This window comes from Salmo trutta, chromosome 11, assembly GCF_901001165.1.
Source record: "Salmo trutta chromosome 11, fSalTru1.1, whole genome shotgun sequence".
Taxonomy (NCBI): domain Eukaryota; kingdom Metazoa; phylum Chordata; class Actinopteri; order Salmoniformes; family Salmonidae; genus Salmo; species Salmo trutta.
Window position 1 is genome coordinate 8,509,109 of NC_042967.1, and position 16,972 is coordinate 8,526,080.

General features: G+C 42.4%; 1 protein-coding gene and 1 long non-coding RNA gene across 6 annotated transcripts in view; both read right to left on the reverse strand.

Moving 5' to 3' along the window:
• LOC115201835 (zinc finger protein 19-like) overlaps positions 1 to 16,972 on the reverse strand; it is a 90,454-nt gene that overhangs the window by 39,728 nt on the left and 33,754 nt on the right. The gene's annotated exons all lie outside the window — the stretch shown is intronic.
• On the reverse strand, positions 3,728 to 12,010 carry LOC115201964 (uncharacterized). The gene is made up of 3 exons (XR_003879866.1): positions 11,973 to 12,010; positions 11,629 to 11,757; positions 3,728 to 4,215 (listed from the first exon to the last, which is right to left on the reverse strand). It is a non-coding gene; the product is annotated as an uncharacterized LOC115201964 (long non-coding RNA).

Below are 16,972 nucleotides of genomic sequence, written 5' to 3' on the forward strand. Positions count from 1 at the left end.
TCTGTAATAAAGCCCTTTTTTGGGGAGAAACTCATTTGGATTGGCTGAGCCTGGCTCCCCAGAGGATGGGCCTGGCTTCCAGTGATGGGCATTCCGGCTCTTTCCAGTGAGCCCGCTCGTTTGGCTCAGCTCACCAAAAAGAGCTAGCTCTTTTGGATCCCAAACGGCTCTTTAAAAAAGATATGTTTCGGATTTTTTCAAGTCAAACAGTTTGCGATAGTTTGACTATGATTGGTGTTAAAACAATTCAAATTAAATTATTAAATGAAATCATACTCCACCTTAACCACAATGTATTTAAAAATGCATTGGTTTGTTTGAAGAGCCTCATCAATCGCTCTGGCATCACTGAAGGCTAACTTCTCAAACCTGGGGTCAAGGGCAGCGGTTTCTGATAGCATGTGATTATATTCCATTCTGTGGAACTTTCTGTCTATTGATGAACACAGGGTGTCCATCAACTCTGTCACATGTCCTGTGGTTACATTTGCTTCTCTCTGGCGGTTGGCTGTGATTTGCTGCAGACCCTTACACAGGAGTATCATTTTTGAGGCTGTCACATAGCTGAAAAGAGAGAACAGTAACGTATTAGTTCAGGTTCATGTTTTGTGTACTAATACTACATTATCATCTACTGCTCATATACATATATAATACTGGATTAAATAATGATGAAGTAATAACTGCTTACTGTACCTCTCTCCACTGATCTCCACAGTGACCTGTTCAAAGGCTTCCAGGACTCTGCACACCTCCTCCACCACCTCCCATTCCTCTTGGGTCAGAGCATCAACATGTGCATTGACAATGGCCAGGGTAGAGATGATGGCATCCTTTGACTCAAGAAACCGCTTCAACATATAAAATGTTGAATTCCACCTTGTAGTGTCTTGTTTAGGCCTCAGCTGAGGCATCCCCATCTGGCGTTGTGTAGACTTTAGTTTTTCAGCACCTACTGTGCTCCTGTGGAAGTATTCCACAGCTGCTTTCACTTTGTCCATAGTGGGCTTCATCACCTTCAGAGCATCTCTTACAATCAGGTTGATTGTGTGGGCAAGACATGGATGATAGGTCCATTTAAACATGTTCATGGCTTTGGTTATGTTAGCTGCATTGTCGCTAATACAACAGACCACTTTTCCATCTACTTGCCATTCTCTGGCCACTCTCAACAGTTCCTCTGCCAAGTTCTCTGAGTTGTGTCTGTCGCTGAACTCAAAGCAATCCAGAAGACAGCTAGACATCGAAAAATCTTCAATGAAGTGACATGTAACCAACATGTAAGAAGTGCTTACCCTTGATGTGCAGCAGTCAGTGGTAAGGCAAACTGCAGTAGCTTTTGGACTCTTTCCCGCACTGAAGCCTGTGTGCTCTCGTACAGTTGTAGAATAAGTGATTTTGAAAGGGTTTTCCTGCTTGGAATTGTGTACATTGGATTTAGACTATCGCTATAATTTCTAAAACCTCTGTCCTCCATGATCGAAAATGGCTGGAGATCAGTGGCAATAATTTTAGCCAATGCAATATCAATTTGGCCTTGTTTTGCTACAGACATAGACTTTGGCATAAACTGGTCCATAGAAGACTGCGTTGCTGTGGGTCGTGGAGTAGGCCTACTTGACTGAGTGGATACATCTCCACATGTGGAGGTGCTGGCTCCACCACTATCACTAGCAGGCCCGCTAGTTCCTCGAAGCTCCGCTACAGCTAGCTTCACAGTTGGGTGCACAGTTCGCATATGCCGGTCTAGGTTGTGCATAGAACCGGATTTATATGAGATTTTGTTTTGGCAAATTCTACATTGTGCTCTAACATTGTCTACATTATTAAAATGCATCCAAATGCTACTGTGCTTCCGACTCATTTTCCAGCTGTTCTTTTCACAGCTGTCCTTCCTCTCTCTCCTCGGCTGCTAAGTGTGTGACTGTGAGTTAGTTGGCTTCGCCCTCCCTCACGCATCTTTGGTTCATTGGTTCATTGATTGACAGGAACAACAGGTGAGGCTGTTAGTCTGAGCAGACAGTCAGAACGAATCTGTGTGCGCTTGAGCATTTAGGCCTATATTATTATTATTATTTTTTCGTTCTTTGAATTAGTTAATTGTATTCATTTAAATCTTTTGATTATTCATATCTTATTTTTTAATTTTTTTTATAAATAGATTAGGCTCTTCTGATATGCGAGCCGGCTCCCAACGTTCACCTACAAGAGCCAACTCGTTCGCGAACGACCCATCACTACTGGCTTCCAAGTGGGTGAGCCTATAACCTCCCAGGCTCACCCATGGCTGCGCCCTGCCCAGTCATGTGAAATCCATAGATCAGGGCCTAATTTATTTATTTAAATTGACTGATTTTCTTATGAACTGTAACTCAGTAAAATCGTTGAAATTCTTGCATGTTGCATTTTCTATTTTTGTTCAGTAAATACACTATATAAGGCTCCTTAACAGCTTCTACCCCCAAGCCATAAGACTGCTGAACAATTAATCAAATGGCCACCTGGACTATTTACATGTATTATCTATGCATAGTCACTTTACCCCTACCTACATGTACAAATTACCTCTACTAACCTGTACCCCCGCACATTGACTCGGTACTGGTACCCCCTGTATATAGCCACATTATTGTTATTTTTTACTTTAGTTTATTTAGTAAATATTTTCTTAACTCTATTTCTTGAACTGCATTGTTGACTAAGGGCTTGTAAGTAAGCATTTCATGGTAAGGTCTACTACACCTGTTGTATTCGATGCATGTGACAAATAACGTTTGATTTGATTTATATACAAAAGTATGTGGACACCCCTTCAAATTAGTGGATTCGGCTATTTCAGCCACACCCGTTACTGACAGGTGTATAAAATCAAGCACACAGCCATGCAATCTCCATAGACAATACGCAGTAGAATGGCCTTACTGAGGACCTCAGTGACTTTCAACGTGGCACTGTCAGTTCATCACATTTCAGTTTGTCACATTTCTGCCCTGCTAGAGATGCCCCGGTCAACCGTAAGTGTTGTTATTGTGAAGTGGAAAAATGTAGGAGCAACAACGGCTCAGCCGTGACTCTGGAGCAGTGGAAACGTGTTCTCTGGAGTGATGAATCACGCTTCACCATCTGGCAGTCCGACAGATTAATCTGGGTTTGGGGGATGCCAGAAGAACTCTACCTGCCCGAATGCATAGTGCTAACTGTAAAGTTTGGTGGAGGAGGAATAATGGTCTAGGGCTGTTTTTCATGGTTCGGGCCCTTTAGTTCTAGTGAAGGGAAATCTTAACACTACAGCATACAATAACATTCTAGACGATTCTGTGTTTCAAACTTTGTGGCAACAGTTTGGGGAAGGCCCTTTCTTGTTTCAGCATAACAATGCAACCGTGCACAAAGCAAGGTCCATACAGAAATGGTTTGTCAAGATTGGTGTGGAAGAACTTGACTGGCCTGCACAGAGCCCTGACCTCAGTCCCATCGAACACCTTTGGGATGAATTGGAACGCTGACTGCGAGCCAGGCCTAATCGGCCAACATCAGTGCCCGACTTCACTAATGCTATTGTGGCTGAATGGAAGCAAGTCCCCGCAGCAATGTTCCGACATCTAGTGGAAAGCCTTCCCAGAAAGCCTTCTAGTGTAAAGCCTTCCCGTTATAGCAATAAAGGGGTAACCATCTCCATATTAGATGATTTTGGAATGAGATGTTCGACTGGCAGGTGTCCACATACTTTTGGTCATGTAGTGTAGTTCGCCTAAGCGAAGCGCTTCCCACACGTGGGGAAGGCGTACGGCTTGTCGGCGTCGGTCCTAACGCTCGGCCTCCCACGTTGTGACCCAATGACACCAGAGGAGGTAGAAGCAGGAGCGACCACCCTCAGGTGGTTAGTCTTTGAGCTCCCTCCTTGACCTCTAGCCATTGTTTGGGTGTTGTTGGGATTGTGTGCTGTGTTATAGGCTAGGTACCTCTTGTGTTTAACACCCATCCTGATCATGGATACTGTGATGTTTGTATCATGGAAACAGGATGGTCTATTTCTATTAGCCCCAGGCCCTGCTCCATCCCTGCACTGTCCCTCGTGGTTCTCGCCTGGTTCTGACTCGGCAAGGAAGAGTGACTGGTTCTGACCAAGGGCCAGGGTTTGTGACCAGCTGCTTCAGAGGTCCACTCTCTCCCACCAGCAACACCGGATATCAGCGGATCCTCATGGACTGCAGACTGTAAACACAAATTGAACATAAAAGTGTGAAGGGATTATATAAGAAACTCTTTGCTGTACTCACAGAAACGTGACATATTATAAAATGTTAACCACAGTCAAGCCCATCTCTAACCCTTTCATTCAAATACCTAACAATATGAAGCCATTGGAGTTTATTATTATATATTTTTTCCATGTGTTGATTCAAGAATTAGGTAAATCAAATCAAATTGTATTTGTCACATGCGCCCGAATACAACAACCTTACAGTTAATTGCTTACTTACAAACCAACAATGCAGTTAAGAAAAATACCACAAAAAAAGAAATAAAAGTAATAAATAATAAAAGAGCAGCAGTAAAATAACAATAGCGAGGCTACAGTTGAAGTCGGAAGTTTACATACACCTTAGCCAAATACATTTAAACTCAGTTTTTCACAATTCCTGACATTTAATTCTAGTAAAAATAATCCTGTCTTAGGTCGGTTTGGATCACCACTTTATTTTAAGAATGTGAAATGTCAGAATAATAGTAGAGTGATTGATTTATTTCAGCTTTCATTTCTTTCATCACATTCCCAGTGGGTGAGAAGTTTACATAGACTCAATTAGTATTTGGTAGCATTGCCTTTAAATTGTTTAACTTGGGTCAAACGTTTTGGGTAGCCTTCCACAAGCTTCCCACAATAAGTTGGGTGAATTTTGGCCCATTCCTCCTGACAGTGCTGGTGTAACTGAGTCAGGTTTTATAGGCCTCCTTGTTCACACACGCTTTTTCAGGTCTGCCCACAAATTTTCTATAGGATGAGGTCAGGGCTTTGTGATGGCCACTCCGATACCTTGACTTTGTTGTCCTTAAGCCATTTTGCCACAACTTTGAAAGTGTACTTGGGGTCATTGTCCATTTGGAGGACCCATTTGCGACCAAGCTTTAACTTCCTGACTGATGTCTTGAGATGTTGCTTCAATATATCCACATAATTTTCCCTGCCTCATGATGTCATCTATTTTGTGAAGTGCACCAGACCCTCCTGCAGCAAAGCATCCCCACAACATGATGCTGCCACCCCCGTGCTTCACAGTTGGGATGGTGTTCTTCGGCTTGCAAGCCTCCCCTTTTTCCTCCAAACATAACGATGGTCATTATGGCCAAACAGTTCTATTTTTGTTTCATCAGACCAGAGGACCTTTTCTCAAAAAAGTACGATCTTTGTCCCCATGTGCAGTTGCAAACCGTAGTCTGGCATTTTTATGGCGGTTTTGGAGCAGTGGCTTCTTACTTGCTGAGAGGCCTTTCAGGTTATGTCGATATAGGACTTGTTTTACTGTGGATATAGATATTTTTTACCTGTTTCCTTCAGCATCTTCACAAGATCCTTTGCTGTTGTTCTGGGATTGATTTGTACTTTTCGCACCAAAGTACATTCATCTCTAGGAGTGTTTATACTTGCGTACTATTGTTTGTAGAGATGGACGTGGTACCTTCAGGCATTTGGAAATTGCTCCCAAGGATGAACCAGACTTGTGGAGGTCTACACATTTTTTTCTGAGGTCTTGGCTGATTTCTTTTGATTTTCCTATGAAGTCAAGCAAAGAGGCACTGAGTTTGAAGGTAGGCTTTCAAATACATCCACAGGTACACCTCCAATTGACTCAAATTATGTCAATTAGCCAAACAGAAGCTTCTAAAGCCATGACATCATTTTCTGGAATTTCCCAAGCTGTTTAAAGGCACAGTCAACTTAGTGTATGTAAAGTTCTGACCAACTTGAATTGTGATACAGTGAATTATAAGTGAAATAATCTGTCTGTAAACAATTGTTAGAAAAATTAGTTGTGTCATGCACAAAGTAGATGTCCTAACCGACTTGCCAAAACTATAGTTTGTTAACAAGACATTTGTGGAGTGGTTGAACAACGAGTTTGAATGACTCCAACCTAAGTGTATGTAAACTTCCGACTTCAACTGTATATACAGGGGGTACTGGTACAGAGTCAATGTGCGGGGCCACCGGTTAGTTGAGGAAATGTATACATGTGGGTAGAGTTAATAAAGTGATTTATGCATAGATAATAACAGAGTAGCAGCAGCGTAAAAGAGGGGGTAGTCTAGGTAGCCATTTGATTAGATGTTCAGTAGTCTTATGGCTTGGGGGTAGAAGCTGTTTAGAAGCCTCTTGGACCTAGACTTGGCGCTCCGGTACCGCTTGCCATGCGTTAGCAGAGAGAACAGTCTATGACTTGGGTGGTTGGAGTCTTTGACAATTTTTAGGGCCTTCATCTGACACTGCCTGGTATAGAGGTCCTGGATGGCAGGAAGTTTGGCCCCAGTGATGTACTGGGCCATACGCACTACCCTCTGTAGTGCCTTGCAGTCGGAGGCCGAGCAGTTGCCATACCAGGCAGTGATGCAATCAGTTAGGATGCTCTCGATGGTGCAGCTGTAGAACCTTTTGAGGATCTGAGGACCCATACCAAATATTTTCAGTCTCCTGAAGGGGAATAGGTTTTGTCATGCCCCCTTCACGACTGTCTTGGTGTGCTTAGACCATGTTAGTTTGTTGGTGATGTGGACACCAAGAAACTTGAAGCTCTCAACCTGCTCCACTACAGCACGGTCGATGAGAATGGGGGCGTGCTCGGTCCTCATTTTCCTGTAGTCAACAATCATCTTCTTAGTCTTGATCACGTTAAGGGAGAGGTTGTTATCCTGGCACCACACGGCCAGGTCTCTGACCTTGTCCCTATATGCTGTCTCGTCGTTGTTGGTGATCAGGCTTACCACTGTTGTGTCATCGGCAAACGTAATGATGGTGTTGGAGTCGTGCCTGGCCGTGCAGTCATGAGTGAACAAGGAGTACAGGAGGGTACTGAGCACGCACCTGAGGGGCCCCCGTGTTGAGGATCAGTGTGGCGGATGTGTTGTTACCTACCCTTACCACCTGGGGGCGGCCCGTCAGGAAGTCCAGGATCCAGTTGCAGAGGGAGGTGTTTAGTTCCAGGGTCCTTAGCTTAGTGATGATCTTCGAGGGCACTATGGTGTTGAACGCTGAGCTGTAGTCAATGAATAGCATTCTCACATAGGTGTTCCTTTTGACCAGGCGTGAAAGGGCAGTGTGGAGTGCAATAGAGATTGCATCATCTGTTGATCTGTTGGGGCAGTATGAAAATTGGAGTGGGTCTAGGGTTTCTGGGAAAATGGTGTTGATGTGAGCCATGACCAGCCTTTCAAAGCATTTCATGGCTACAGACGTGAGTGCTATGGGTCAGTAGTCATTTAGGCAGGTTACCATAGTGTTCTTGGGCACAGGGGCTATGGTGGTCTGTTTGAAACATGTTGGTATTACAGACTCAGACAGGGACAGGTTGAAAATGTCAGTGAAGACACTTGCCAGTTGGTCAGCGCATGCTCGGAGTGCACGTCCTGGTAATCCGTCTGGCCCTGCGGCCTTGTGAATGTTGACCTGTTTAAGGTCTTACATCGGCTGCGGAGAGCGTGATCACACAGTCGTCTGGAACAGCTGATGCTCTCGTGCATGTTTCAGCGTTACTTGCCTCGAAGCGAGCATAGAAGTAATTTAGCTCGTCTGGTAGGCTTGTGTCACTGGGCAGCTCTCGGCTGTGCTTCCCCTGGTAGTCTGTAGTAGTTTGCAAGCCCTGCCACATCCGACGAGCGTCGAAGCCGGTGTAGTATGATTCGATCTTAGTCCTGTATTGACGCTTTATCTGACCACTTTTTTTATTGACCGAGTCACTGGTGCTTCCTGCTTCAATTTTAGCTTGTAAGCAGGAATCAGGAGGATAGAATTATGTTTAGATTAGCCAAATGGAGGATGAGGGAGAGCTTTGTACGTGTCTCTGTGTGTGGAGTAAAGGTGGTCTAGAGTTGTTTTCCCTCTGGTTGTACATTTAATATGCTGATAGAAATTAGGTAAAAAGGATTTAAGTTTCCCTGCATTAAAGTCCCTGGCCACTAGGAGCTGATTGAGATAAGGGAAACAAATGATACAGCCCCCAAAAAAGTCAATTTTGTATTTAATTTCAACAAAAGGATCATACACTCACATAAGGGACTATACGTGATAAAAATAAAAACTTTTCTGTAAATCTGGTACCCTAGCTTTGATACAATGCATTTTAGAATAGTTTGGAAAAGGTTACACACACCTTCACTACTTCATGTCAAGTAAACATAAATTAAGGCACTATCCTTATCTCACTATAAAACACCAGTCAGTGGTGTAAAGTACTTAAGTAATTTTTTGGGGCATCTATACTTTACTATTCATATTTTGGACAACTTTTACTTCAATACATTCCTAAAGAAAATAATGTACTTTTTACTCCATACATTTTCCCTGACACCCAAAAGTACTCATACGTTTTGAATGCTTAGCAGGACAGGAAAATGTTCCTCATGCACTTCGAGAATCCCTGGTCATCCCTACTGCCTCTGATCTGGTGGACACAGTAAACATAAATGCACAATTTAGATATTGTCTCATCGCTGCAACTCCCTAACGGGCTCGGGAGACAAAGGTCGAGTCATGCGTCCTCTGAAACATGACCCGCCAAACTGCGCTTCTTAACACCTGCCCGCTTAACCTAGAAGCCAGCCGCACCAATATGTCGGAGGAAACACTGTTCAACTGACGACAGAGATCAGCCTGCAGGCGCCCGGGCCGCGACAAGGAGTCGCTAGAGCACGATGAGCACAAGTTAGTTTAAGAATAAATTCTTATTTTACAATGACAGCCTACCCCAGGCAAACCCTCCCCTAACGACACTGGGCCAATTGTGCACCGCCCTATGGGACTCCCAATCACGGCCGGTTGTGATACAGCCTGGGTTCGAACCCGGGTATGTAGTGACGCCTCTAGCATGGCGATGCAGTGCCTTAGACCGCTGCGCCACTCAGGAGGCCCTGTACATTTACTTTTGATACTTAAGTATATTTAAAACCAAATACTTTTGTACTTTTACTCAAGTAATATTTTACTGGGTGACTTTCACTTTTACTTGAGTCATTTTCTATTAAGGTATCTTTACTTTTACTAACGTATGACCTTTGGGTACTTTTTCCAGCGCTGACACCAGTATCAACATATCAGCATTTTTACAGGCACCATCGAACCAAACATCACCATATCTACTCTGCCTCATACTAATTCTTTCCTCAGTTCACTTCATCCAGTTGAAGTTCCCTATACAGCCAAAATCAACAGAATTAACTACAAACAAACTAACTAGTACTACATTACATGTCACTATACTCTATAGATGGGCCGTGTGCATTTTCTGCTGGTGTACTCTGATCTGGCACCTTTCTGAGAACCTCTTCCCGCAGTGCGTACATGTCCTGTGTGGACCTTCAGGTGCCTTCTGAACCTCTTCTCACACTGGGGGCAGCTGTAGGGTTTCTCTCCTGTGTGAACCCTGAGCCCTCTTCATGTTGGACGGGTGGGAGAAACTGGCCCGGCACAGGTGGCAGCTGAAGAGTTTCTCCACCGTGTGCATCCTCTGGTAGATCTGTTTGGGAAAACCACCTCCATCTGTTTGGGAAAACTGAAGCGCTTCACTTTGGCGCTTCCAACGTTACTGATTCCATCTCTACGACTGTCATTTGTCAATGGGCTTGTGTAGCCATTTAGTGTTGAGACACCGACATTTTCTGAGGTATAGTTTAAAACCTCTTACATCTACACGTTCCGCTAGCGGAACGATTGCTCCAATATCCAATGATGGGCGGGGCGCGAAATTCAAACTCCTCTAAAATCGAAAACTTCCATTTTTCAAACATATGACTATTTTACAGCTATTTAAAGACAAGACTCTCCTTTATCTAACCAAACTGTCCGATTTCAAAAAGGCTTTACAGCGAAAGCAAAACATTAGAATATGTCAGCAGAGTACCCAGCCAGAAATATTCAGACACCCATTTTTCAAGCTAGCATATCATGTCACATAAACCCAAACCATAGCTAAATGCAGCACTAACCTTTGATGATCTTCATCAGATGATACACCTAGGACATTATGTTATACAATACATGCATGTCTGTTCAATCAAGTTCATATTTATATCAAAAACCATCTTTTTACATTAGCATGTGACGTTCAGAACTAGCATTCCCACCGAACACTTCCGGTGATTTTACTAAATTACTCACGATAAACGTTCACAAAAAGCATAACAATTATTTTAAGAATTATAGATACAGAACTCCTCTATGCACTCGATATGTCCGATTTTAAAATAGCTTTTCGGATGAAGCACATTTTGCAATAATCTAAGTACATAGCCCGGCATTACAGGGCTAGCTATTTAGACACCCTGCAAGTTTAGCCTTCACCAAAATCACATTTCCTATAAGAAAAATGTTCTTACCTTGCTTGTTCTTCGTCAGAATACACTGCCAGGACTTCTACTTCAATAACAAATGTAGGTTTGGTCCCAAATAATCCATCGTTATGTTCCATCAAGACGTTTTGTTCGTGCGTTCCAGACACTATCCCAACGCTAAATCTCGGCCACGAGCATGACGCAAAATATGACAAATTTCTAAATATTCCATTACCGTACTTCGAAGCATGTCAACCGCTGTTTAAAACCAATTTTTATGCAATTTATCTCGTAGAGAAGCGATAATATTCCGACCGGGAATCTGCCTGTCTGTAAACTGAGGAAAAAACCGAAAGCCGGGGGCGGGGCGTGTCATGCGCCTAAGGCTTAGTCCATTGAGTGACCACTTAGCTTTTGCTCTCCTTTGTTTCAGCCAGGGCTTTGAATTACGTCATTCCTGTTTTTCCCGGGCTATGAGACCTCATTGGAGACGTGCGAAGTGTCACGTAAGAGCAGAGATCCTTTGTAAACGATAGAGATAATAAAGAAGGGCAAGAAATGTTCAGACAGGGTACTTCCTGAACAGAAGCATCTCAGGTTTTTGCCTGCCATAGGAGTTCTGTTATACTCACAGACACCATTCAAACAGTTTCAGAAACTTTGGAGTGTTTTCTCTCCAAAGCTAATAATTATATGCATATTCCAGTTTCTGGGCAGGACTAATAATCAGATTAAATCGGGTACGTTTTTTATCCAGCCGTGAAAATACTGCCCCCTAGCCATAAGAGGTTTTAACATAAGGAGAGTGTGAGGAGGACGAAGGCCAGGAAGTGTCTGTGTTGTATTAGGGTCCATGTTCCAGTTTATAGATCCTTTGGAAGGCAGGCATCGCTAGCCGAGTCTGTGTCTGTTCTCTTCCCCCTGCATACGGACACCTCCCTGTCCCTGTCGACCAAATCTACTCCTCATCCTGGTCACAGCCAGTCTGTTGTCATGGAGACTAAGTTTGGATGTTTTGTGTTCGACTGTCTGTTTCTGGTTGTGGTTAACAGTGTCGTCCCCCAGGACTTTGTCCCATCCACTGACCTCCACTATGTCGCCTCTGGTCCATTGCCTGCTCAGTGATGTTGTCCCCTGGGCACTTGACTGCATCGGTCTGGGTCTAGGAATCAAAGATGGCTGCCCAGTCTCCTCTGTTAGCCTCCAGCCAATCACCTGCATGAAGAGGTTACAAAATAGACATTACAAACATGGCAGATATTTTGTCAATTACCTGGTCAAGTTCATACATTATAATGTGTGTTTTTGTATGTCAACATAAGTTGCATTGATTTCATTTTATGAATGAAGAAAAAAACTATAGCCAGGTGCATCACTATTCCCATTGAAAATCTATTACTGTATGAAGGATATATGTATGTCTCCCTTACCTTGCTCCCCCATCTTTAGTCCACTCAGCAGATCAATGCTCTCTGGTTCATCTTCTATTGTCTCCTCTTTGACCAGCAGCAGATCAGGCTTCCCATCCTCCATGTCTACTGACTGTAAGAGATACAGAGTGAGAGGATGTTGGATCAAGAAATCTCATATGAGCACCCTGCTGTAGGGTTAGCTATGGAGCATTTTCTGATTGGGTAATGAGAGATTGCAAACATGTTAGTTGATTTGATTACTTGACACTAGGTATATTTATTTATAATTAAGTGATTGGTAATAAAGTGTTGTTATGTGTATGCAGAATATGTTGAGAATAGAGACACTGGTTGAATCAACGTTGTTTCCAGGTTTGAACCAACATGGAATAGACATCTGTGCCCAGTGGGAGTTTACTCCTACTCTAATGGGTCAAAATAGAAGATATGCATGAAGCCTCTTTAGTCACAAGAGTCACACCTAGTTGACAGATATTTAGGAGACCTCTCGAGCTGTCCTAACCAGTTAAGAGTTACCAGCAGGTGTCTTGGTAATACAACAATGCAGCGAGTCAGTGTTTCCTGCGCCACATTCAATTACTTTGGAGTTGTTGAAAGAATGTTTTGATACTGCCATGTGATCAGTCCATAAATAATCCAGACCTACATGCAACAGTATATCTTGCACCTTTGACAATGAATTCAAATTAGGCATATTTCACATAATAAATAAACCTGTTTTTCTTTGGATTATTTAATTACCTACATTATGTTATTTCAAGTTATCCCTTTGAAGCGCAATAACACATTGTTAAAAACATGTCTAAATTGGTCATGCCCATAAATTGGGCAATTGAAGGAATCTAGGACTTATGTTACATTTGATTGTGTTTAATTAAAATAGACCTTTAAAATGTTGGATGCAACATTATCGGCAAGTGACTTGATTCCTACTGTGCCAAAGCAATTTAGAGTTGTTAAACGGGAGTGACGAGTGTGTTGATCTAACGGTCATGTTGTCAACAATAACAATATAGTAAAAACATTTTAAAAAAAGGTTATGCATGCCAACATATTAGGTGATAATTAAGAGAAGGCAAAGTGATCACGTCAGGTGAAAATTCTATCAAACGTTTTACCATCGCAACATTTGATGTACAGTCACATTCACTATGGTTGTCTGAAGCATGCTATAGAGTTCACAGCGGGCGATACCTCAACGTAATTATTCCCCTTCATTTGCAACAATTTCAATGAGCGTCGTCATCACTATCTTTCCTTTACGGTACATCAAACTGTCATGATTACCAGCTGAGAAACTTATGAGTGGATTTTACTCCTGGCTCAGTTTGTCTGAGCAGTGTCATAACATCATCCTAAAACATACTCTGAGCTGGGAGGTTTTTTTTCTCCAGAATTCCTAGGACCTTTTCTGATATGCTTTGTGGACACGAGCCTTGATGTGATGTATACTAAAGAGTCTCAATTAGTCTTAGAATGAAAAGTCTAATTTTGTGTTTATTAAACATAAACAAATGTTAAATACACCATATGAAAACCACACATACCTCAACAACAAAAAATCATCATGAACTTGATAAACTGCATACATTTTCTCATTAAAAGTGTCTTGGGATAAAAAATAAGTAATGAAATAGGCATTTGTGAACATCATATAGCCTATAGTCAAACTCATCTTGCCCCACAGGCTGCATTCAGTCTTCACAGAGGTCAGTGGGCTACTCTTAAAGGGGAATAACAGCATATTTAGAAAATGTGTCTTAAACCTTAAACATTTCTGACTCATTGTTGGACTGTCTGTCAAAGTGTACACCTTTCTCATTCAGGAAGAGAGAGGCAGAGGTAGAGCAAGAGTTACGTTACCAGGTTAAGGTAACTTAAGATATAACTTTGTAGAATAACGCAAATCTACGATAATAATAAATGTTATCAGCAAACATACTAAATTCAGGAAGCACAAACGATTGAGAAATGTTAGTGATAAATTTGGGTTGTGGGTTGCAATTTTACCTTTTCTGAGAGGGGACAACTCAAACACACCGGCAGTGTTCAAAATAGACAACATCAGACTTTAGCACATCACCCAACACAACACGCCTTTTACTATATTGTTAGAAGCATCATCAGATGACGGTAGTAGCCTATTAAATTTCTTTCAATGCATTTTTCGGGAAACCAAGCAGAAAATGCTGTGGTCTAAAGATGACATCGTAGCCACACAAATACAGTGCATTTGGAACTTATTCAGACCCCTTGACTTTTTCCACATTTTGTTATGTTACAGCCTTATTCTAAAATGGATTAAATATTTTTGAACATTTATAAAAAAATGTATTTACTCAGTACTTTGTTGAAGCATCTTTGGCAGCGATTACAGCCTCGAGTCTTCTTGGGTATGATGCTACAAGCTTGGCACACCTTTATTTGGGGAGTTTCTCCCATTCTTCTCTGCAGATCCTCTCAAGCACTGTCAGGTTGGATGGGGAGCTTTGCTGCATGGCTATTTTCAGGTCTCTCCAGAGATGTTCGATTGGGTTCAAGTCCAGGCTCTGGCTGGGCCGCTCAAGGACATTCAGAGACTTGACCCAAAGCCACTCATGCGTTGTCTTGGTTGTGTGCTTAGGGTTGTTGTCCTGTTGGAAGGTGAACCTTTGCCCCAGTCTGAGGTCCTGAGCGCTCTGGAGCAGGATTTCATCAAGGATCTCCCTGTACTTTGCTACGTTCATCTTTGCCTCGATACCGACTAGTCTCCCAGTCCCTGCTGCTAAAAAACTTCCCCACAGCATGATGCTGCCACTACCATGCTTCGTCGTAGGGATGGTGCCAGGTTTCCTCCAGGTGTGACGCTTGGCATTCAGGCCAAAGAGTTCAATCTTGGTTTCATCAGACCAGAGAATCTTGTTTCTCATGGTCCGAGAGTCTTTAGGGGCGTTTTGGCAAACTCAAAGCGGGCTTTTACTGAGCAGTGGCTTCCGTCTGGCCACTCTACCATAAACGCTTGATTGGTGAAGTGCTGCAGAGATGACTTCTGGAAGGTTCTCCAATCTCCACAGAGGAACTCTAGAGCTCTGTCAGAGTGACCATCGGGTTCTTGGTCACCTCCCTGACCAAGGCCCTTCTCCCCCGATTGCTCAGTTTGGCCAAGCGGGCAGCTCTAGGAAGAGTCTTGGTGGTTCCAAACTCGTTCCATTTAAGAATTATGGAGGCCACTGTGTTCTTGGGACCTTCAATGCTGAAGAAATGTTTTGATACCCTTCCCCAGATCTGTGCTTCGACGCAATTCTGTCTCTGGGCTCTACGGACAATTCCTTCGACCTCATGGCTTGGTTTTTGCTCTGACATGCACTGTCAACTGTGGGACCTTATATAGACAGTTGTGTGCCTTTCCTAATCATGTCCAATCATTTGAATTTACCACAGGTGGACTCCAATCCTGTTGTAGAAACATCTCAAGGATGATCAATGGAAACAGGATGCACCAGAGCTCAATTTCGAGTCTTATAGCAAAGGGTCTGAATACTTATGAATATTTTGTATTTTTAATACATTTGCAAAATATAATTAGCTGTTTTTGCTTTGTCATTATGGGGTATTGTGTGTAGATTGCTGAAGAGTGTTTTTTACTTAATCCATATCAGAATAAAGCTGAAGTAACAAAATGTGGAACAAGTCAAGGGGTCTGAATACTTTCCGAAGGCACTGTACATTAGAATATAATTGTTGATCTGATCAGAAACACTGTGCTCACAACCTTTATCTCCTAACTGATGTCGTTGGTGTATTTTGTTGGAATATATTGTGCATTATAAACTGGGTGGTTCGAGCCCTGAATGCTGATTGGCTGACAGCTGTGGTATATCAGACTGTATCCCATGGGTATGACAAAACATTTATTTTTACTGCTCTAATTACGTTGGTAACCAATTTATAATAGCAATAAGGCACCTCGGGGGTTTGTGGTATATGGCCAATATACCACGGCTAAGTGCTGTGTCCAGGCACTCAGCTTTGCGTCGTGCCTAAGAACAGCCCTTAGCCGTGGTATATTGACCATATATCACACCTCTGGCCTTATTGCCTAAATAGTCTGTTTTTACCAAGCACAAGTCCATTCAGACGAGGGTCCTGTGCGTGAAACGACACATAACAAGCTTGACAAATGTATACAGAAGAAAGGTTTCACCCACATTTTAGATAAGAAAATATCTGCTTACATTTGTAATGCCAACCATCCATCCAAATAAAAATAATTCCATGTATCTGCCTTTACCCTCTGAATGGCACACATACACAATCCATGTCTCAAGGCTTAAAAATCCTTCTTCTCCCTTTCATCGACACTGATTGAAGTGTATTTAACAAGTAACATCAATAAGGGATCATAGCTTTCACCTGGTCAGTCTATGTCATGGAAAGAGTAGGTGTCCCTAATGTTTTGTAAACTCAGTGTATAATCAATACATGACTTTCAAGGAGTAGGGTATTTGATGCACGGGTATTAGAATGCTTTTCCATTGCATAAAATTAGCCTGCATTACCACATTATCTTTCTCGCTTGAGGAAGGCAATTTGGCCCTGGCTTACAAACTAAATCCCCTACATCATTTTGTAAATAATTGTCATTAGTCTACCGATTTTGTAAATGTAGGCTTATAATACATGTAATAATAACACATTTGATCTACCTCAATGAAAAATTGGACAGTGAGCATTAATCACATTTCAATAACATGCATGCATCAGTAGCTATGGTGATGTAGCTCTGGCTCTAGCTCTCTCTCCCTTTGACAGACAGTCAAACAATGATTTGCCATTATTCCCCTTTTAAAAATAAATAAATCGATGCTCCACAACTGTTTAGATTTCATTTCAATGCCTGTTAGCAAGCTGGACATGAGTGAGGAGTCCATAAATGTAGCTCCATTATTACTCCTACACAGTTCCCATTTGGTTTTAGTGATTTCAATGTCCCCCCCCCAAAATGTTTGATATTTTTT